This window comes from Bombus terrestris, chromosome 15 (genome assembly GCF_910591885.1).
Source record: "Bombus terrestris chromosome 15, iyBomTerr1.2, whole genome shotgun sequence".
NCBI classification, from domain to species: domain Eukaryota; kingdom Metazoa; phylum Arthropoda; class Insecta; order Hymenoptera; family Apidae; genus Bombus; species Bombus terrestris.
Genome location: NC_063283.1, coordinates 3632582 through 3655642, shown reverse-complemented (window position 1 = coordinate 3655642; position 23061 = coordinate 3632582). Strand labels below are relative to the sequence as shown.

Here is a 23061-nt window from a genome sequence, read left to right as displayed (position 1 = left end):
GACTTACGAAGAACATTCTGAAGACCTTTTTAATCTTGAAGACGTCGTGAATATCCTGATGGCATCGTTCATATCAAGAAGACCTTTTTAATCCTTGCGTTGATAAGTAAAATCTTCGCGGTTGATGGAGAGCCGACTACCGCTATTGTGAGCTATCAGAATTCCACTTTTCATCAATTTTGCAATTTCCCTATAAGCCATTGATGTACAATTTTCAAGCAACGAATGGTCTATATACAGAAACTGATTAATACAGAACAGTTAGTCAATCGATCTAATCACATCGTATTTACTCGCGCTTTGCGTTATGGTTAATTATTTGTACCACGTTGTTCAAAACTATTGGGAGATCGCTATTATCAACGGTTATAGTGTATCGATCAAACGAAGAAAAGTGAAATTCTACAGTCTGAATGGAAATTGACATGGTATTTGTACGCTACTGTAATAAAGACTATATCAATAAGGAAAAATACGGAACGAATGTACACGCATAAGGAAGGGACATAAAAATTAAAATGATGCGGAAAACGATTCATTAATCGTTGCGAATAGCGCATATTCATTTTCGAATGAATCCAAGTGCATGTCTTAATTTCCAGTCTTTCGCAATCCGCGTTTTACTATTCTGTATCTTTTGTTCGTACTAACACGCCTTTGTTCTTTCGAAACACTATTATTCGCTACGCTATTCGCTACTAAACAATTAAATCCGACGATACAAGAGGAAATTCAACGATTTTAATTATTTCCAGCTTAGTTTTATACGTGGACACTCGTGAATTGCGGTATATCACCGTAAGTATACGTGTGCTTGCAAATCTTTGGAGTGGTCGAAATATGTTACGAAATTATGACCACTTGAGTACCGCCAAATGCATAAAAGACTCTAATATCAAGGCTTTGAATATATCATACCATGATATCAAATATTCTCAACGTTTTGGAGAAACGTAGCGTAGCTCGTTATACTAATGAATAATAATAACTTTTGAACCAAGATTTTCTTACCATCGCATTTCTTTCCGTCTTCGAGATCTTCTCTCGTCCGGAAAGTTCATTGTTACAAAAATAAAAGTTATTGAAATAGATATAAATTATAGAAATCTAAACACGAAATATCACGAAAGAAATCGAATAACACCTTCCAAACATATTACATCATACTACTATACTCATCTATACACTTATTACAGATCAAAAATACGAATCTAGTTATTATTAAGTAATAATTGTATTTATTACTGTAATTTGCGAATTACGAATCACTCGACGTCTGACACGACGTTTCTTAAATCAAAACGCGCGGCCCGCGTCATCGCCGTGCGCATGCGTAGCAGCATCTACGGTTCCGCGTAATTCAAACGAAAACTAATGTGAATATTCGTACAAACTTAAATATTTATGAATATCACTGAAGAAATGGAAGTTTATTCTAAAATTACCGATAACCAAAGTATAAAAATTGTACCAAATAAAAGCAAAATGAAAGTAATATGAAAAAATATATATTACGAGTGGTACATATATACCGAGAGAACTTTTATCAACGTATTTTACAGAAAATTATTAAGAAGCTTAAAAATGCACCCTTATAAATTTATAATATTTCTACTAAAAATTATAAATCGAGAAATCTCCTGACAAAAAGTTCTATTAGAATAATAAATCGTGGAATATTATTATACAAATATATGTTAGACACATATGCACCAAGTGTATTTTGTCTCTAGAAAATTTTTATTTATTTTGCAAATATATAAAAAGAGGATAGTTCTTTATCAATTCAATTTAATAAATTCAAACATGGTTAACGCGAAACAAAGCAAGAACTAAAATATTTAATGCAGTTTTCTCTTTATTCGATTGTCAAACGTCAACAATATCGCGAATAAAGACAGAACAGAATCTGCATTCCTGGCATATCAGTTTCCACGGGAAAGGTGTGGCTGGATGTTCAGACCATTTTATTTCCATCGAAAATATGTCGTTGCCGTTTAACCATCGGGCTCCGATGTACAAAAGGAACGCGATAAAATGCATATGTACGGCAAAGTCGTAGAAATTCGATGAAACGCAGAGACCAAGCTTCGAATCAACACCGACGTCGGTGTCGCGAGTCAGAAACGCGAAACTCGAATAGGCTGTCGCACTCTTCGCCGTAAAAACGACACGACCAGAATTCGGTGGCAACGAGCTCCAATGACGTCCAATTTCGTCCATTTCACAGGTTTCCGTGTGTTCTTCCGTCACATAAAATATTTAACAAATATCAGCGAGCCAGTGACGTTAAGCGTTCCCATTTTTGTTAATTAAAAGTTTCTCCGGGGGCGAGCAGCGTGCGTATAACCCCGAAATATAAGGCAAGTAGCGCGGAACATGAAGAAGCAGCCGTGAAATTACCAGAAAACGAGATAAAAGCTCGCGAAACGACGAGAAAATCGTTAACACGACGAGTGCTACGGCGATCGTCAGTAACCCATGTCGTCAAATTTTTCAGAGCAATTAAAATAAGATAAATTTCATTCCCCATAATAGATTTCCAACAATGTGAATGATTTAAATAAATACGATTTATATGATATTTTCAGAAAAAAATACCCAAATATAATATAATATTTTGCAAAAATTAGACGTTACGGTGCAGCATATTTCGACATATTGTTTCACTCAGAGCGAAACATATAAAACTCGCGTGGCTGTGAACGTGTTAAGGAGTAAGAAGGATGAAATCGCTAAATCCATCGTAATAAATAAATTGGCATAAGCGCGACGTGATGCAAATCGCTGAACACGATTATTCGCTGAACGCGTAGAAATTTTTACCAGAGTAAAACTTGCTGGATAAAAACTAAATTATCGCGAGCCATGATATCGTATGATGAGAGAAGATGTTAAATTTCATACGTACAAAGGGCTATCTCGCAGGGTCAAGCAAAACAATTTAATTAAACGTACCTTTTAGCTCGTGCAATTTTACTATATTCTCGTTTTGCATATTCATTTACCAGGTTATCCAAAAGGCGAACAGACAGAAATATAAAATCCTTCATGGAACTAACATATGTACTATAATACAGGAAAAGAAATAATAGTTTTGCGATTTTTATAATAATTTCCAATGGACTAAGAAAAAATATAATGTTGCTAGAAAATATCTGACCACTTGCTTTCCTTTGACACGATCAATGAACAAAATTAAAAAACAAGCTTAAAAGAAAAAGTTTTGCGATTCTTCATTATCGTTACAATTATATAAAATAGAACATTACGAGTCAAAATTGGCAGTCGTAATTACCACAGGTTGCAAAATTATTTTGTTATTTTAAAAGCTGTACAATTTTTTAATTTGTTAGACTATGAGCCAAATATAGAAAGTAAATAAAGTCCGTTGATGTATTTTTATTTAATTGTAAATTAATAACATATTGTAACTTAATTAATTAACATTAATTTGCCATTAATTTGAAAATTCGATTAAACTTCATGATATTGTTACTCCAAATATTTATATATTTGCACAATAGCACAAGTAGCATAATTAGCTCGGCAGAACAAGTAGTATAACTCGGAGACTGGTCAGACGGAGAGAGAACAGCTGATTCTTCTAATCCTTTTTTACGTTTTTCGCGTCATTCAGCTTCTCGAAAGCTCGAGGGTGTACGCTAACAAGAAAGAACGAAGTGGAATAGCAAACATAAAAAAGCGAAGAAAGGGTGGATGGTCTCGCGGGAAGAGCACCGAGATTGCCGAATCTCCGGCCAATTTTTCACTTACTAGAATTCTGCCTTATACAATTTTCCGACCTTCTATTTGTCGTATCGAAGTTGTCACGTGGGAAGATCTATCCTTAAACTGTTCTCATCTCTTCTGCTTATGTACGATCTGACCACAACTTTCTCCATGGAAAAAGTCGAAACGACGTTGCAGAATAGAGCAAAAGGTTTTATAGAAATGAATATCTTGGAATGTGCGGAAGAAAGTACAGTGAATGCTTAAATAATGTGCCAGTTGGAGACAATCGCTGAACATAGCTGAAAATCCGCGTACAATTTTTTATTTTACCGTAGCAACTAACGAAAACATGTTATTCCTCTCTTCGCGCTACGCTTTAAAAGCACAATTTATCATAAGATTAATAGCCGGCTTATATGAACGAAGAGGCAGACAGAATTTACACAGCAACTCAGTCCGCTTGCCATTAATTCTGTCGATTCTTGCAACGACATTCTATCGTATTACATTCAAACTTAAAAAACTGTTAAACGCGGGAGGAGCACGATTGAGTGGAAAGTGGTCGGAATAATGCGAGAAAATGAAGCAAAGTGGCGTTTTCCGAATATTCAGTTATCTTCGGATCGCGGTGCAATTTCAATTTCACGATAAAAACGCCGGCTCACTGGCAGTCCATTTAAGAGCATCTGGTAGCGAAGTATCTCCTTACAAGAGCCGTTCTTAAATAATTCAATCCAGTCCAACTGGCCAGACCAAATGGAAGTCGAAAGGTGTCTATTCATCTGCGAAGAGGAAGTCGCGAGAGGCTGGCGCGCTTCGTGAGAAATTAATTTATAAGCGAAATGGTCGTGGTAATTGGACATCAAAATGTCCATTAAAACCCTCTGTGCATTCATAACGCAATTTTCCATGCTTTTACGAGATGCTTCACGCCTTTTGACGCAGGCTATCGCCCCTTTTTGCGTGAACACCGTCAAAGATTGTTAGTCATCCATAGCACGACACGGAAACGCGCCACTAATAGACACTAAATGCATTTAACTAATAGTTACGTGATCCTTCGCCCAGGCAGATTCTAGCCGGAAGAGAGTCTTCATCAATGCTGCGAGATTCCATTAAAATAGGAGAGCATCATCTAAAGGGTACTCATTTATCGTTGCGAGGCTAATAACTTGCGAGATGGTACATGCGGACGCTATTTGGCCGCGCGTTTCGCGTTTTAATCAAAAATTTATCGTCTCATCCGAGAGGGAAGCGATCAATCGTTAACGTGCCGGATAGATATTCATCCCGTCTTTAACGTTACTCGACGAACCTATTATTCATCGTCTCGAATTTTCAACGTGATTGAGGACTCGTCAATATTCGTGAAAATGCCCTCCCCGGTGTGCAACTACGCACCATAAGTGTTCAGACATTTTCGATCATTGCAGGTATACAACGTGCGATTCGAGTAAAGCTTTTTTTTGATTTTATATCAGGCAACCTCACATGGAGATCGTAAACACTCGCAAGTTACATTTTTCGTATTTCATGGAGGAACAGTTTTACAAAATTTAAGTTCAATGTGCTGTCAATCAATTTTATATTGCCAATCTCTTGCTTTTCTATTTGAATTTAGTAGCGTATATGAATAGATATTTTCAACACTTCCGTGAACATTTCAGAGATATTTATCGTCGTAAATGTTATTCGAATTCGTTCAAACTCGTGCTTTTACGAACATAATTAAAGAAGTAGAAAGAAAGCAAACAGAAGATTGGTTCATCCATCAAATGTTACGAGTATCACACTTTGCATATTTTATATTTTTTTGTATTTGTCGTGCGTTCATTATATTTCCGTGTCTTTAAATTCCCGATAAATATATAAACGCCCACGAACTGATTATTATTCGTCGCTTTAGAGATGCTACAATGTTCGTGAAAATTCATTCGAATTGTCCCGACCACGACAGATATTTTTGTTTAGGGCAACATTTCAAGAGATTTAGCAGTTTCACAATTTTAACGTAATAAAAGAGAGTTAGGAATCGTTGTCGGGCCAATTTCGTCGGTAAATCGGTGCGTATAAAAGAGAAACGTGATGAAATCCCGTGGAGAATACAATTCTGGAAATGGCGAGCCGGTGTGCCTTGAACGCTGGCGTGCCGCTCGTTTCAATTTGGATATATTTAGGAAACACGTTACCCCTGGCAATCCAATAAAAAACCGCGCTTAGGGTAAAAACAATGGTAGAACAGCACAGATTAAGAATAATAAACATACGAATATGTCGGATTTTCCCCAGCTTTTCGTCAGATTACTGTACTAAATACGTATTTTTTAAGACAATCTTTTCGTACGATCGACCCTCTCTACGCTTGAAGGGATACGACAAATACGACGCAGAGGAAATACTTTGAACGCGTAAAGCTTCCTCTGTGGATTGTAACCGTTTCAAAGAGTAGAAAATTGGTAGGTAAATATCGAGCAACGGATCCGACACGCGTGATCGAAGAAATTTCCATTTTCTTTGATTCGATCCTGTCGCTGTGAAAGATTTCCCATTTGTTCCATAAATCGTGCTTCGAAATTCGGGAATTCGCTTCGTATCGACCGATCATAACGACACGTGATCCGCTTTGAACTCTCTCTCTCATTCTCTTTTTTTCTCTCTGCTAGACGAGTGGTACACGGATAATTGCAAGTATTGGGTCGGACAAAATCAAAAGTCGAAGGTCCCATGATACCATTGGAATATCTCTTCAATTAAATCTCAATGAGAAACTTTCTTCCTTCTGTTGCAAAAATCGGGTTGAAAAATCGAGTTTTCTTTTTTAATTTTCTTAAAACGCTAGAATGAAGTTAACGCGGCTTATCAAAATTCAAACTGCTGACAAAGCAGAGGGAAAATGTTATCTTAAAAATTCCCTTGCGTATTTCTTGGAACTGTTTCCTGACTTGGCTGTCACGGAATTTTCAGGACTACACATTCAATCTTCTTCATATTTTGAACGAATATCCCTTGTATCGTAATTTTATCACTTTTTAGAGGCCTGTTAGAGGTTTCTAAAGACGTTTCTTTAAAAAAATCTTTCTCTTTTTCACATTGCTGACATCTGTACGATCATTAAAGTTTTCCTGAAATCCTGCGCTACATTTCAGATAATAGACTGCAGCTTCAAAAGAATATTTTATTTCAAACATGCCAGCCCCTGCCGAGACTGACAGCCACCAACTGATGTTCCAAGAATAGAAGTTCCATATACAATGAACAGCTCCTCTACTTTGCAACATCTTTGCTTAAAAGAAAAGAAGAAAAATTGCAAAGTAAAGCTAACTGTCGCATAAATACCATCCGAAAAAATCTCTACTTTTTGTTCTGTAATTATTTACGAAGCAATTGTCCAAATTTGTAAGTCTGTGTAAGTAATCTGTGCTTTTGAATCGAATGCTGTAAATTACTAAAAAAAAATACCATTCATATGAAAAGAACAGAAATGAAAGATGAAAAATTTGTTTCTCGAAACTTGTAGAAAGAAAAATCTGCAAGGAAAAACGAGAGTTCCCCGCTAAAGAGGAGATGCTGCGATCGATAAAGACTCTAATACAGGAAGAGCAATTCCGCGGCAATCTACAACGATCGAGGCGACTATCGCGCAAGATATTGGCAAAAAATAGGCTCCGTGTAGTAACAATATTCGACGGTTGATGAGCTCATCAGAAGCAAAGTTTATTAGTTGGGAATAAGAACAATATAGATAGAGCCCACGGCCGTTTTCGTTCAAACTCCCCGAGGAAGATTCTTAATCGAAGTCTAAGAGAAAGAAACCGGCTCGCTCGCTACCGGCTACTTGACGCGAAATAATTGGCCCACTTTCTCATACTTTTTTATTCTTCTGTAATAATAGGCAATGATAGCGGCTTTCAATCGAAAATGTGAAAATTCCCAATGGGAAGCGAATAATATTTTCACCAAGAATAATTTGCCTTTTAAGAGAAAAGATCGGATTTCCATCCTCCCAACCCGAGGGAGATCCGCAACGAATTCTTACTCTACTCGATTCTGTAGGTTCCGCGTGTAATTAAAAATATCTCACCGCGATTGTATAGCCCCGCAGCTATTTTGTCTAAAAGAACTGCAGTAAAAACCACTGCTTTATTTATATTCCAAATTTAATTAACCAAATTTTTCAACACGTGGAACAGGAAAAAGAATAAAACGTTCGTACTTCTTCGAGGATCGCCGAGCAAAGTCTGGTTAGTAATTTCAGAAATGTCCGATGCTATGTAATATATCAAATCGGGCTGAAAGAGAAATATTGCGGTGGCAACAAACGCGAGGAAGCAACAAACAAGTTGAACAGTCGTGAATAATCGTCGCACGAAGGGAGGCCAACGTGTAATCAGACCGTAAAATTCAATCTCTGCGTTTAATTTTCTAAACTGTACGTTCTATCATGTACGCAGCGCAGTTCGTGCAATTGGTCAAATATTTTCAATATTCAAATTAATAACTTTTTCCTCTCGTTACACCGTATATTCTCGTATTTGGTAGCTCGTGTTCGAAGCATATCGAAATAAATTTGGAACGTTCCGAAGGAAGACTGAAGACGCGCAATTATTTGTAATTACGAGATCGACGGGTCAAAAAGTAAACACATGGAAATGGAAAAAGATTAAACCTGCTTCTTCGCGAGGTGACATTGCGAAAAAGGTACAACGTTCTGTGAACATAGCACCGCAATTTAAGGAACTCTATCAAAAAATAAAACACAACCGAACATACGATTTACCGTTCAATTTATACGCAACGACAATATTGGGAAGACGTTTGATCAATTTCATGAATCGCTATATTTGCATACCATCCTACACGAACAGAATAATTCCGGTGAGCGTAGTAAATTGCTATGCGGTATATGGTCGCGCGACGCTAGTGAATCATCGAGGAAGATACCGCATCGTTCGATGCCATATTTTGATACGAGAAGGCGGCACGTTACCGCCACTCAAACTATCAAGACAAAGCTGAAGCGGGCACGGGACGAAGATACAGACAGTCAGAAAACGCGAGCGTGCGCTGCCGCCGAAAAGGACGAGAGAGCAGAGGAAATATTTTGGATGGTTGAATAGAGATGGTGTTACGAGAGACTGGAAACGAAGCACGCAGAAACGACAGAGATAGACGAAAATCGAGGAAACTAAACTAGAAGAGAAGATAAGGAAAATTGAAAGGGAGGATGAACGTGAGAAAGGATAAAGAAAAATGTAATGGTAAAGGATGTGAGAATGAGCGCTTCGGAAGTAGCCAGCTTCGCGTCCAAGAGGTTCTCAAAGGGTGACCGCGAGTTTGAGTATATTATGCAACGACAACCTAGTCCAAGTCGGTGGAAAGATGTATTTTGTTCTGGGTCAGGCACAGCGGGACAAGGTGTAACACAGTCAGCTGCTTTCTGCTTTGCTACCAACGACTCGTGACGTCTAGATTTAGTTTCCTATGCTCGTGAGATACTGTAATGGCTCTGTATCCCGCTAAGACTACAATTTAATCCTTGCACGGACGTGGCCATATTTCTTGCCACCACTTTCCCGTGTCTTTTAACCGCACACGTGATTTTTCAACGTGAATTTCCTGCAAAGTGTAAAAAACACAGCTACGATCCTACAGTCCGGTCACATAATCTATCCTTTCGTGACGAATCAATTGGCAAAACCTCGAACCTGTTTGGCTAGCTGTATGTTTGATAAACGTTATTCAACAGCACCTCTAGCTCTTAATAAATCCTGAATAATTTTACATACACGTGGAGTTCTTCGTTTCATTATTCAACAAGCCAACGATAAAGGATTTTATTTTCTGCAAAATGCAAATTTATCGCATTCAGATAAATGTCAACCTTATTCGACTCTTCGCTTTATCGTTACGCAATATAAAATATTCAACTTTCGTAACAACGATAATCCAGTCTCCGCTCGACGATGATTAACATCGAAATATACACTGGAAAAATTTAACACGCGCAAAATGACTGTAGTACGAGAATAGAACCAACAATGAGAGTACAGTAGAAACGAACAAACTACTAAATATGTATCGTCTATTTTTCTAATTGGAAGGATACGGAGACGTCTGCGCGTCGTAGGAAGGAAAACAGATAAGGATTTCATCAGATTCAGCGCGCAGATTCATTGTGCAACGAAGACAATCCATCCTCCTACATATGCAGCTATCTATATGCACCGGTAGTATGCATCTTAAGTATGTGCAACTAGGCATCCGGCGGATTAATCCAACTGGTAATTTGTCGTTCTGCGAATGAGCTTCGACTCCGAAACTCACGCGGATGCACACGCCACATCTGCACAGACACCTGCGTATATTTCCTACTTCGAGACACAAGTTCGTCTTCGTATTTACGATTCAACAGAGAACAGAACGGGCGTTGCAAGAGTAGCATCTCGCCGTACAACATGCGCCGTTCATTCTAAATTCTGTTGCATGCGAAGTCAGGCAGATTCTATGACTCGAAATATGTCGAAAATCGAGAATAACGGGAACGCGTTAGAGGCTTCATTTTCGAGGAAAATCCAGCTTGCAAATTCATCGAACATACGTGTATTTAATTAATTCTCGATTAGACAACGATGAACGATAGACAGCGGGTTATTCTACACGTGCGAACATAAGTTTCTTCGGATAGAATTTTTTCGTTTGTACAGCGACTATAGTTGGATAGTACAGAATAATACCATTAAACTGGAGAGCTTGCGATATTAACCGTATCAGTTGCATGGTACGCGCAAGCTTTACAACGACGCGGTATAATAATTTATCGTAAAATAAACGTCTGAACTTAAACATACTGGTGGGCTCGGGTTTCAAGAAAAATAGCCGCCAACTAGAATATGTATGGTCAGATCTAGCTACAACGCCTGCAACGACAAAAAAAAAAAGAAAGGCAGAAGGTCTGGTGAAAAATAACGCCATTTGCAACCTCAAAGATGTCTCGGACGGATCTTCCAGCCGTACATCACGCACCGTTACCCATACGAGGCACGGCATCATGATTTATTCGAGTCGCGGTAAGGAAAGTTTTAAAGTGGCTCAACATTCGCGTAATATATCGGTCAGGAACTACACGGAGGGATAAAACTTAAGAAGGAACGATTCTCGTGGTTAACGCCGCGGATCTTCCATTCTAAGAACATTTGCATTTTGAAGAGGACAAGGGCTGTTGAATATTCGGAAACAATAACCACGGTAATTTAATGATACGTAACGTATCAATACGGTTAATGCATGTAAATGCCCGGTGCAATATATTATATTAAAGTTGGTAATGTAATATAATTTTGTTACTCTCATTACGCCGCCATAATGGATATAGAAAGTACGGGTAATTTAATTACTTTAGCATGACGGCCACGCACCATTGTAAAATTTTAGTTTACGGTTTCACGGGAAATTCAACGCACGCCGGACTATTGCAAAAAGGATAAAACCTCCCCTCGTCGACTTATTAGCGAAATGTTCCATCCAGCGGGGCTGTAGCTTCCGGCCGCAGAAATTACGAAGTCAAATGGCCCACCGCCATGCGGCACAAAAGTTTTTCTTTTTCTCATTCCCGCACGCCCTCTGAATGAGACATAAATTACTCGTGTAATAGGATTTTGAATCGCGGTCGATGTTAATCCTTGATTTATAATGTAGGTCGGCAGCCGAAGATTTAGCATGACATTGATGATAACTGACTGACAGCATCCCCCAATGTGTATCGTGCGATAAATTATTATTATTATGCTCGTTGATCCCTGCTATTTTTTTAGGGAAGGGGTGGAGGTGTATTTATTAAAGCGTCCGATTCGTTGCTTCTCGTAATTGGAACATTCTGAATTTCATCAACATTTATGCGCCAACGTTAAACGAGACACGGCGTATTTTTTAGCTTAGCAAGAGGTTCTCGCGAAAAATAAATTAACACGATTTCGAACGTTATCAATTATAACAGACGCACGTTAATAACGTTCATCGCATATAACGGACATCACGTCTCGATCTAGGTCAACCGAAATATTTTGCTAGCTGTTTCCGTTATTGAAACAGCGAATGTTAAATCATAATTCATACGGTTACATTGTTTCGCCAATGTAGAGACGCGAAACCACTTCCCAACGACTGAATATCGCTATTCAGCGATATTTCCAGCGGAGCTATTGCCTTAACGTTTTCGTCTCCTCTGCGGGTATCTTGTTGCCGTTTTCGATCGACCTAGATTACATTTACCGAATTAGCGATATAGGTCGAGTGAATTATATCCGTTCGTTTAAGCAGTTATTTCTGTCGAAAGTCTATCTTTCCAGTCGTGCTGGCAGCATCCCTTTTACAGCCGTTAAAAACAGACACCGGGCTAAATTTAACCGGGTCAAGGAATGGCGCTAATCTTCGAAACAGTTACCATTGCGAATTTTTATTTTATTTTACCGTACCATACGCAAATCTTCCGGCGATTATATCGCTCATAAGCGTCTGGATACTTTGGAATTCTAGCAACATTACGCGAATTCTACGAAAGGCTACAAATTACCTATTAATTACTAATTTATATTTATCAGCAGACTCTTATTATTTACTGTTCGTGCTACTACGCACATTCCTGTCCATGAAGATTAGGGCATCTTCTGGTGTAATATAAAATACGACGAATGGTTTAAATAACGAAAGGAACAATTAGACGGCCATAATTTTGCGTCGTGTAAAATAACGATACAAGAATTTCTAGAAACTACTTTTACGAATTACAAGAGAGACATAACTTCCATTTGCGATTCTAAGCTCATACAAATACATCACATAAGAATATTCCGATTATTTGTGACAACACTATAATGTTTTAATATTTTTTATCATAAATCTACCTAACATTGAATATACGTAATTTATAACAAATTTCTTCTTCTTTGATGCGACTGATGATTAACATAGGACAGAATTTAATGGATGATATTATAGACGTTTAATACTCGCCAGTCTAACACCACCATACCATATATTTAATTGCTATAAATGTATTATAAATAGCTGTACTAATTACGAAGAGTACAACCGCCCCAATTCGATTCGATCGTATTTTTCTACTTAAATTACATCGCGTCAGAAGTGAGCAGGTGTCTGAATACTTTCGGGCGGCGATTAAACGAAACGAGATTGTTAAAAATGGACGACAAAGGGAGACACGGTTCGTAGAACTGGGGAAAGAAGAAAAGGGCGAAAGAACACGGTCAATCGGCGAGCGATATCGCGAAAGGTCACGGCTTTTCTTGACAAATGGCGTCCTTGCACCGTCACCGATGGACTCGAAGTGGTATCTCGGTAGTCTGTAGGACAACCGAAGTACATTATGAAGGCATTTGTAGCTTTCCACTGACGTTGCTCCCGAGAATTGTATCGACCACGGGGTTTGCCGCGTAGACACGTGAATATACCCGAGTTTCGACCAGTCGAAATGCATCTTGGAATCCTGCCCGAACTTCTCCGTTGTTTCCTCCCGAGATTTCGCACGCCTTATCGGATACGTTCGTTCGAATTTTAGAATTGTATTTTCTCCTGGATATCTGACCGACAAACCATACCGGCGAAAGGGGATAAATAATTGAGCGACTTTCCAGAGAAGAAAACCTTTCCTCGGTGTACGAGATAGTATGTTGGTGAAAATATTCCATGCACTATCTGTCAATGTGATATTATCTTTTTCTTTGATAAATCGCACGTATATTTCAAAGGTAGTACAGTTTAAAGGAGGTCAGCAGGGAAAAAGGAAAACTATTGCCTATTTAGAGTGTACGAAGTCAAAACTAAATTTGCAAAATAGTTTTCCTTTTTGTAAGGATTTTGTATCTTTTGTAAGAGATATTAATCAGTTGAGAAATAGACAGGAAAGGATCGTAGAATTAAATGGACGATACGTAGACACAGGGAGAAAGAGAGGAAAATATTTTTCAGAAGTTTTTCAACCAGTTTAATACCTACAACTGGAACGTTTTCACATTCGTTCTCACATTCCTGAAGATTTTCACGATGCTTGTGTCTACAAGAAATTACACGACTGACGATTAGCGTGTAACTCGTCACGTGTTTATCATTCAGGAACATCCTACACCTTCACACGTGTGTCCCAGAGGGAATTGTTTAAAGGCAAATACAATACATGCTTAAGAACCCACGTGGAATATCACTTTTTTTCCGCGATAAAGCTTACCTACTGGTAACTAAAATGTGAGAATATGACACAAAATCGATATACCTTCCATTGGAATAGCATCAAGATATTCCATCTACGAAGCAAAAAGATTGGCCGGTTAATATCGGACAACAACGATGACCTAATTTCTAAAGATTAATAGGCTTACGGACGGAGTTCGACCTTTGCTCCTTTACGAGATTAAAAGCAAATAGACAAATATGGACAGATCGATCGCCGGCTGCCTCTTCCAGCCATCCCGAATCTGCCTTTTATTTTTAAGCTCGAAGCCCTTCATAAAATATACTCTGGCCGTATCATCTAGATTGATATAAAAAGAAAAAGAGACGGAGAAAGTAAATCAAAGGATAAACTAGATATTTTACGATAGGTACGATATCAAACGTGTAAACCATGTCGTTCTTAAAGAGGCTTGTCAATAATCTGAATATTCCATTAATTCATTTTTACATCCACGAAACCATTATTTTCCCACCAATTTTAAATACTTATATATCAGTGCTTGCATTAACGTTACAAATTCTATTAATTTTGCAAAACTTTTTATTAATCTCCTATCCGTAATTTAGCAGTAAAAGTATTTACAGATAAAGAGCTTGTCTCTTTAAACGATAATTCTATTATTATTCTATTATTCTATACGAAATTTTGCGATTGAGAAACAGATTTAGCTACATTTTTAACACAGATTTCAACTCTGAATTATATACTTCATTTCAAATTCTACCAGTAATATTTACGCCACAGTACTGTTGCGACATATAGTTCGTCAATTTTCGTCAAAATTCTCGCAAATAATTTTCACAATTGCCCGTTCTACGTCTCCAGTCGTAATCTTGCGCCAGTACAAAATTACAATAATTTCTCTAATAATCTGCGTCGATTATCGCGCTCAATGCGAGGCCAGCGAGTGTTCTGATATTTATTGGAGCGTACCTTATCATTTTGGGGAAGAGAAATTTTATCGTTCCGATCGGGGACGATTACGAGGTGGTGATACACAGCCGAATTCGGTGAAATTGTACGCGAAACTTTCCGTGAATTGCACGGCGACAAGGGGTTTAATCTTTCGCGTGGGACCAATCGCGTTATCGAGATATAAGCATAATCGAGCTGACGGCGGTGTACACGAGGCGATAGCCGATATACGAGGCAACGGATAGTGCAGGCTATATTCGAAACTGATAATCGTTGACGATATGCCGTGGCCGATCGATAATCAAGGGGCTTGGCTCGAAAACGATTCATCGTGTCCGTGCAATCGCGACGACACAACGAAATTATCTAGAATGACGGGACACGCTTTATGCATCGTCTGCGAAATTATCCCTAGAATGACGGAAGGTGCGCAACTTCTGCGTGATGCAGAAGCACACAGTTTCGCGGAAGAAAAAAGAAAAAAAGATGAAAAAGCAGGAATTAGGACGACCGATGCCCTCTCACGGTGCGTTGTCATTTTAAAAGGGAGGCGAGATATAGAACGAGGAAAGGCCGAAAGAGACATACGCGAGGAACAAAAGGAGTACGATGCCAAGGATAACAGCCGGCAACGGATGCTGAAACTGTATGAGAAAAACAGTGTGTGGAGTTTGTACCTTAAAATCGACGACCGGATGCACTGGTTCCTCTATTTGCGTTCCGCCGGAACTATTGTGCTCCAGGCAATCCCAACTGTACGAATGCCGAGTAAAAATTTAATTCTATTCCTTGCCAAAATACATTTCGTGCAGAAGGGGTACGCTGGTTACGGGTTTCTGCGACACCACGGTTTTGTTGCTAGTTTTCGTGAAAATTAGAAGATTGCGGTTTCACATAAAATACAGTGATGTGCACGTGATAGGTTTTTCGCTTTATATTATAATATTTAAAAAAGTTTGAAGTAACGTTTTATATAATTAGGTAACAACTGTTTATTTTGTAATATTGTTTAGTTAAAATCCCTTCGGATATTTTTGATTATGTTTTGAATAGAAAGCGAGAAATCTACTTGGCTGGAATCTTTCGATCGATCTATCAGCTCGACGATGAAATTCTGTATTCTTCCAAAACGAACAACTTGAAACTACAACAGTTAATATTTATTCAACAATTCGATGGCAGTAAAATGCTTGTCTTTTTTCTTTGTACCTGCCTATTTCTCGAGACTTATTTCGAATCGTCTGAAAGACTGTCCTGATTGTAGGACCTCACGCCCATATCTCAACATCTGACAGCAGCTCTAGAGTTTCCCACAATGGACGAGCTAACGAGAATTCGGTTAAACGTTCTCGGTCTTCTTTCTTATCCTGTTCATTCGATTAAATAGATGTACCTATCGAGATCCTAATTCTAACTACAAAGTTCTGTGTATAAGGTAATAGTTTCCTAACAAGATCGTACGCTTTAAAGGTCTTCGAAAAGCTTCAGAGTAAACAATACAATCATGCGTTTAATAGCAAAGTGACGTAATTGATACTGAACCGTTGAAAAACAAGGTGATTATAACACCATGTACACAGTGTAACGAACAAAAGGTGGCTTAAAATAGGAATTGAAGCTCGGATGATAAAGATCGACTTAAAAAAAGCAAACGCGTTGCAACATAATCGAAGTGGTTTGATTAAATAGATTAAGCTATTTGTTCATTATATTTTGCGATCAAAATGCCAAAAGAAATGGTATGAGATTTACGGAATAGTATTTGATGAACAAATAAAGCGATATAGCGCATGAGCACGTCAGAAAATAGAAATTGTTAAAACAATGGATTTTTCTGCGAATTCAGATTTTTATGAACACGTCTAAAGATATGTGTAAATACAGATATTTGTTACACGCTCTAAATATCATAACGTGAAGTTTGTTTTAGCAATTTTATATACCTCTATACTTTGCTTTTTTTCGAAAGTCTATTCTAAAATCTACTACACCAAGATTTTTCTACATCGACCAACAAATGTGAAATAACTATAAATAAAATCCACTAGATTTTAAGGATTAAATAATTAATCAAACGATTTTCTTCTAATTTTTGCTACAAGGTTACTGCAATAGTCGTCGTAATTCTAATAAATAGCGAATGGAGTTAATAAAAATATATTAACACAGAGAAAAGCACAACGTGTTTGTATCATTAATCATGTTATATTAAATGAGCTTATCCGTACGTCTTATTCTTTTCGTCCGATCATTAAAGAATTTTGATTCGTTCAAGTTCAAAACATTCGCCACTGCAATCGAATTCGATCGATGTCGAGGTTACGAATCTTGTAATATACGTTTGCAGCCTCCGTTTGTTTCCAGCTCGGTTCCGCCCTTTTTCTTTCATCTAACGCTCCAGGCCGGCGCACCACGACCTACCCTTAGTTCGCCTAAGTCCGACGCCGGTCGAATTATCATCGCGACCTCTCAAAGCCTTTCCAAAATTACTTACGAACTCATGGGCCTGTAAGTCCAGACTGCTCGAAATTAGTTTCCACGAAAGCTCTCTGGCATTAGGTATGTACGCTTTCCAATTCGTTAAGAGGGAACTGTCGCCCCCTCTTTAGCCTTACTCGACAACTCGTCCTTCAGACTGCCACTTTCTCTCATTCACCGGTCTGTCTCCATCCCCCTACACCCTCGAAATTGCCCTCACATAGAAAAAAATATCACTGCTAAATTTGCTTAATGGTAACGAGGTTAGTACTTCTTTCAGCAGAAAGACACCGTTTCGAGGGTTCACTTTTAGCGAGTGAATAAACAGTATAATTCGAGCCAATGGCCTGTAATTTATCTCTGTATGCGCTATCGCCTTTCCAACTCTCGCTACGTTATTATAATCGTTTTTATGCCTCGAATAGAAACGAATTGTTCCGCTTAACGAGCTTCCCGTACTTCATTGTTCGAACGTTCGTTGATTTATTTTACGTTATTCCCTTCGTACATTTTCGACATTTCAGCATTTTGCCGAACATGATTCAGTACAATCCGATATTCGATTATCGGTCGATCAGGTTGGATTTTTCGGCGCAGGGATTAGTAGTATCGGTTGGTGTTTGGTCAGCCAAGAAAGTGGGTGGGTCGTCCATTACGCTACCCGATGACCGGGTTAAGAGGACATCGCGTCGTTTAAAGAATCATCCCATCGACAAAGCAATTTGACTATCGGATAATCATTCGTTGTAGAAAATATGACAGTGCCTTCCTATTTCGAACGATCTTCCGAATACTAAAGCGATCGACTGTCCGTGTCTATTATTGGGTCATCGTATTTCACACAAACCCTACTGCGATTCTCGAGTTTTTGGAATTCAATCTTGCTCCTGCTTTAACAGACGAAACAGGTTTGAAATATTTTAAGAAAATGTCCAGCATACCAATAACCATTTCTATTCATATTTCCCTTAAACTTGAAATATTCGTTAACGTTAGAAAGATACAATTGGATCGAGAAAGACGAAAAGAACACGAGGTTCTATACGTACGTGCGTATAGAACTGGATACGAGTATTTCAAAAGTAAATGGGAAAATTTTCCAACGTTCCTTAACTCTCTCGCTGAAGCTATTGGCAAATTTATGAATTGTTAAAATTAATAATTGTACCGAGGATACGTAAATCATTATTTATTTCCTATTTTAATATCTACCATATGAAGAGCACGTATTAACCAATAGGTAAATAATTATATGCAAAATCCACACGAATCGAAACTTCCTTTTTTACTTTTCAAATATACTTATTGCAGCACCCTGAGATTTTAATCCACGCTGAAAGAGTGAAATCCTCAGATATTGAAAGAACTCGAGCAATATTCTCGACGATACAGATAAGATACACATAAATCGTAAACGTTCGAGTCACTATCGAGAGAGCTAATCGCGACATTATTTCTGATCAACGCCAAGATTCCAGTCGGATATTCGTTGAAATCCCAAAGCACTCCGGAGAACGTAATAAGTCTCAGACTGGACTATCTGAAATCAGCATCTCCTTGACGCAAAATGTAAATTACGACCGGTAAGATAGCATTCGAACGAAACGGTGAAATAGAAAGAAAGTCAGTTTACACGCGATTTATAGGGTCGAATCGGGGTCGATTTAACGACGCCTCGACGGCGAAGCAACGGCGCCAGAGTAGCGAGCTATCGATTCGGTTCGATTGCCGAAAAATGGTAATGCGGTTGGGCAGAACGCCGAGGAGACGTTACTCCCCAGGAAGGACGTCTCAATTTCGATGCTACGTGCCGCAGGAATGCGGAAAGAGGCCACTCTATGCGAACAGACAGAATTTTCTTAGGGCCGTGAGAAAGAGCTCCGACGCGTGTGAACTTAAATTTCACAGTCAAAAGAACGGAAAAATCCCTGCCTGATAGAGGGAAAATCTAACTCCTCGTTCTCGGGTATTTTCTTCCTCGACAAACTATACTTACGCGATCTAAACAGGCGAACGTGTCGTAATAAATGAAATAAATGAAATAATTATGCGCTTTGAGCATCTGGTAATAATCGGAGAATAATTTGCAATTTATCTGAAGGACTAGTGGTTCAGAAGCTACACTGATCGAGCCACTGATCTTTTTTCATCAATTGCCTCATTTATTTCAACACGTACAAGCTCCTACCTTGTTTTAGATTTTTATCCGACCTATCTCACTGTCTTATTTATAGTATGTCCTTTTTCCTTTTATTCGTTTAGAGTTTCTCGCGTCAACAAATAAATAAGAATAAAAAACAAAAAGACATAAGAACGTGACGACGTTACGAAAACTGTTCCTTCTTATCTCACGAGTTATCATTAATTGTTTCATCTTCTTGCAAGGAATGAATTCATAGAAGTACGTCGTTTGTTCTCTGAGAATTGAATATTAATTCTCGTGTACTTGTGTAATGAAACTGAGAAATTGACGAGAAGCGAACGTTTCATTATACGTTCGACCTTTTTCCAATATCGAATTATTCTTACTCTTTAAATTGTTGCAAGTGAGAAATTATTTTTTCGCGTGAGTCGGGATAAATAACGTCCGGAGATAAGAAATCATTTTCTCGCGTGAATCTGTGTAAATCCGGAATCTTTGAGCAACTGGCGAGAGATTTTTGAGAGAATTTTCTACCACGAGGATAGTATATACCACTTGGTCCGGGAGCTGACGTCTCGTGATTCATGAATCCACGGTCAGCCGGCTAAGAACAAGTCAACCATTGACGCTTTGGAATATGTTCGACGATCGTCAGGGGTAACAGACACACCACCGACAGACGTCTGTGATTCATTGCACCGGAGTTAAGCCTATTCGCATAATCAGACAGCAGCGTATCACCTCTGTCATTAATTACGAGGCCGTGCAACGTACATTTATCAAGTTAAATGGTTGGAGAACCTGCAGAGATTGGGTAGGCAGACACAGAGTTGGCAAATGGTTGTGACAACGACGAATCGAACCTTCCGACCGACTAACAAGTATAAAGTAAAGTTGGTAATAACACCGCTTGACAAAAGGAAATTAATTTTCGAGGTAAGCTAACTTCTTGAAGTTGAGAAATGTCTGCTAAAGAAATTTCGAATTCGCGTTACGTTACGAAGGAGAGGGTTCGACGATCGCCGACCAACAAATGGATTTGCGAATAATTCGCACGGCAAGTTTCGAGCCTTAAATATCACTTGAACTTGGTAAATTCGAATCTACATATTGAAAACTTTGGTGGAGACGCTGGAACCTGCCTCGATTGCTGTACCTTCGGAAGATTATATTTTCTTAGGAATTTCACGCGGTACGAGATAATCGCAATGCCGCTTAATATCCTACGACGAAACGAATAAACGAAGGAACTCGAATAATTAGTTTTGAAGACTTTTTGCTTGTACCATTCCACTTATGCGTCCATTTATGCTACCATTTGTATAAGTATAGAAAAGGAAACAAAAGATCTCCGATCTTCCTTCGTCGTTTCCTTGCGGTGGCGGGCAGCATGAAAGTTTAAAATTCATACTTGTGCACGAGTACAAATGCATTACATTAATAGTAACTTCGTACTGAACTTTTTTTACTACGTTAATTTCGAAGAATTTAATCGTTCTTGTCAAATAAATCTGTTTTCAAAGGTCGAAGTACTTTTTTTGTTCCGCTTATCCTTACAACTTTCTTTCGTTCATCGTTGTATCTCTCTAACGTTCCAAAACGAACTCTTGGCATCTTTTCGCCCATTCATTCGCGTTTCTATTTCTCAAAGCTGACAAGAATAGCGAAAGTTCATTCGCGCTACTGAAAGGGACGTAAATATCGAAGGCAGATGGTTGCTGAATTAGACATCGATCCAAATGGATTATCCTCGAGAACACGCTCGTTTCGGAGCAACGAACGATGCGTTCTCGATACACCTTCAACGTACCATCAAGCCGCATACATCACAGAAATGGTTCCCTTTTAACTGCCACTCAATTTAAGACCCTCCGAAGCTACATTTCCCTAATGGAACCCCGGTTTACCCAATACGGAGAATGATAACGCTACGTTAACATAACATTCCGGTTGCCCGGAATGCAATTTCCACCGTTTCGCTTGCGAAAACATCACGGTAAAATTCGTACGCAAATATTCCAACGGAGCGTATCTTTCCGCATATCGGCCGGAGAGTGCAGGGGAGAAAAAAATGTTACTGCTCGAATTGTTTACGTTCAATTTCATTTAGAAGTTTGTTTACGGATCGGAGATGCGCGTGCGGAATTTCCCATGGTTCGTTAGCAACGCGAAATTCGTCGAAGCGAAATACACGGCAAGAGGTTAAAGGCAGTACGGCGCGGGGTACGTGCGACGAAGGGAGCGATAACGACGTGGCGGAGGTTTCCGCGGGGAAATCGCGCGGAGACTTTGACGACGGGTGCACCGTGCACACGGCCACCGGAGAAGGTGGAAAGCCACGAACGTCGGCGACTTAGCGTTCAAGATCGATGGAGGAGACCTGCAGCGGCCTAACCCTTGCGTTTTATCGAGCTGTGGCACCGGAACTGGTGCCTCTCGCGGCCACGAAAAAGAGAGACAGATAGACGAAAACAGAGAGGAAAATACACCGACCAGAGACGACAACGTACTTTGGTACGCGCGATGCATCGTGAACTTAGCTGCGACTCGACTCGACGCGGCTTCGTGTTCAAAATATTTCGATTCCTCCCGCGGATTTCTTCCAGCAGGTTTCGTCCGTCGAAATTCTTACAGATATCGCAGCTCGATCGTCTAACGCGATAAAGAAGAACAAACATGGCCATATTTCCGATAACGTCAAACAACCTCGCGTGTATTGTTGTATCAACAAGGACAAGGAGACCGTATAAATAACACGTCTTTCTACGGAACGTGTGGAAAAACGACGACGACGACGAGGGAGGAGCGAGAGAATACGTAACATATAGAGACCGCGTATTAAATAACGGAAAAGTGAGAGTTACGGTGATCACCGGTATATACAACGATGCGTGAATTACATCGGATAAAATGGAATATTAATGTGACTGACCTTTTTGTTGTTGATCGTAGACGATGATCGACGGTGGACGAAGTCGATGTAGAATCGGAGGGCTGGCTCGAAAAACAGAGTGTACGAAGAGGCAACCGGCGAGGACGACGACAACGTCCGTACGAGTCTCACGTTTAGACTACGTGCGTCTCTCCGGTCGTCGGTGGCGGTGACAGTGGCGGTGGTGGTGGCGATAGTGGCGGTGGCGGCGTCGGCGTCGACGGCGTCGAGTGGCGGTGGTGGTGGTAGTTGCTTTCTGTCCTCCAAGCGGGAAAAAGAAGGGAGGAGAGGAAGAGAGAGACGAGGAAAGACCGATGTGATCGAAGTCTCGTGGCAAACGGTCGTAGACTGAGTGAACCCGAGTTCCGACTGAGCGGCTGAGTTGCTGTGGCGGCGACGGTGGCGCCACGCCGCGGAGGGTTACCCGAATTACCATCGATCCATCGAAAATGGTATGAGGTAAGCTAGGGAACGAGCGCGAAGAGGAGAGAAAAGACGAGAGACAGAGAAAGCTAGACCGACAGAGGGTCGAAGAGGGTGCACGACCAACGGAACCCTATCGCCAGGGGTTCGAGAGGAAAAGGGAGAAGGAGGGCGACGAGTCGAGTCGAG

The 23061-nt window shown here is 39.5% G+C and overlaps 1 protein-coding gene across 1 annotated transcript in view; it reads right to left on the bottom strand.

Moving 5' to 3' along the window:
* LOC100647316 (complexin) overlaps window positions 1-22801 on the bottom strand; it is a 323682-nt gene extending 300881 nt beyond the window's left edge. The window contains exon 1 of the mRNA XM_003401062.4: window positions 22450-22801. The gene's annotated coding sequence lies outside the window, so the exon portion shown is untranslated. The remainder of the gene's footprint in view (window positions 1-22449) is intronic.
* Between the last annotated feature and the right edge of the window lie 260 nt (window positions 22802-23061).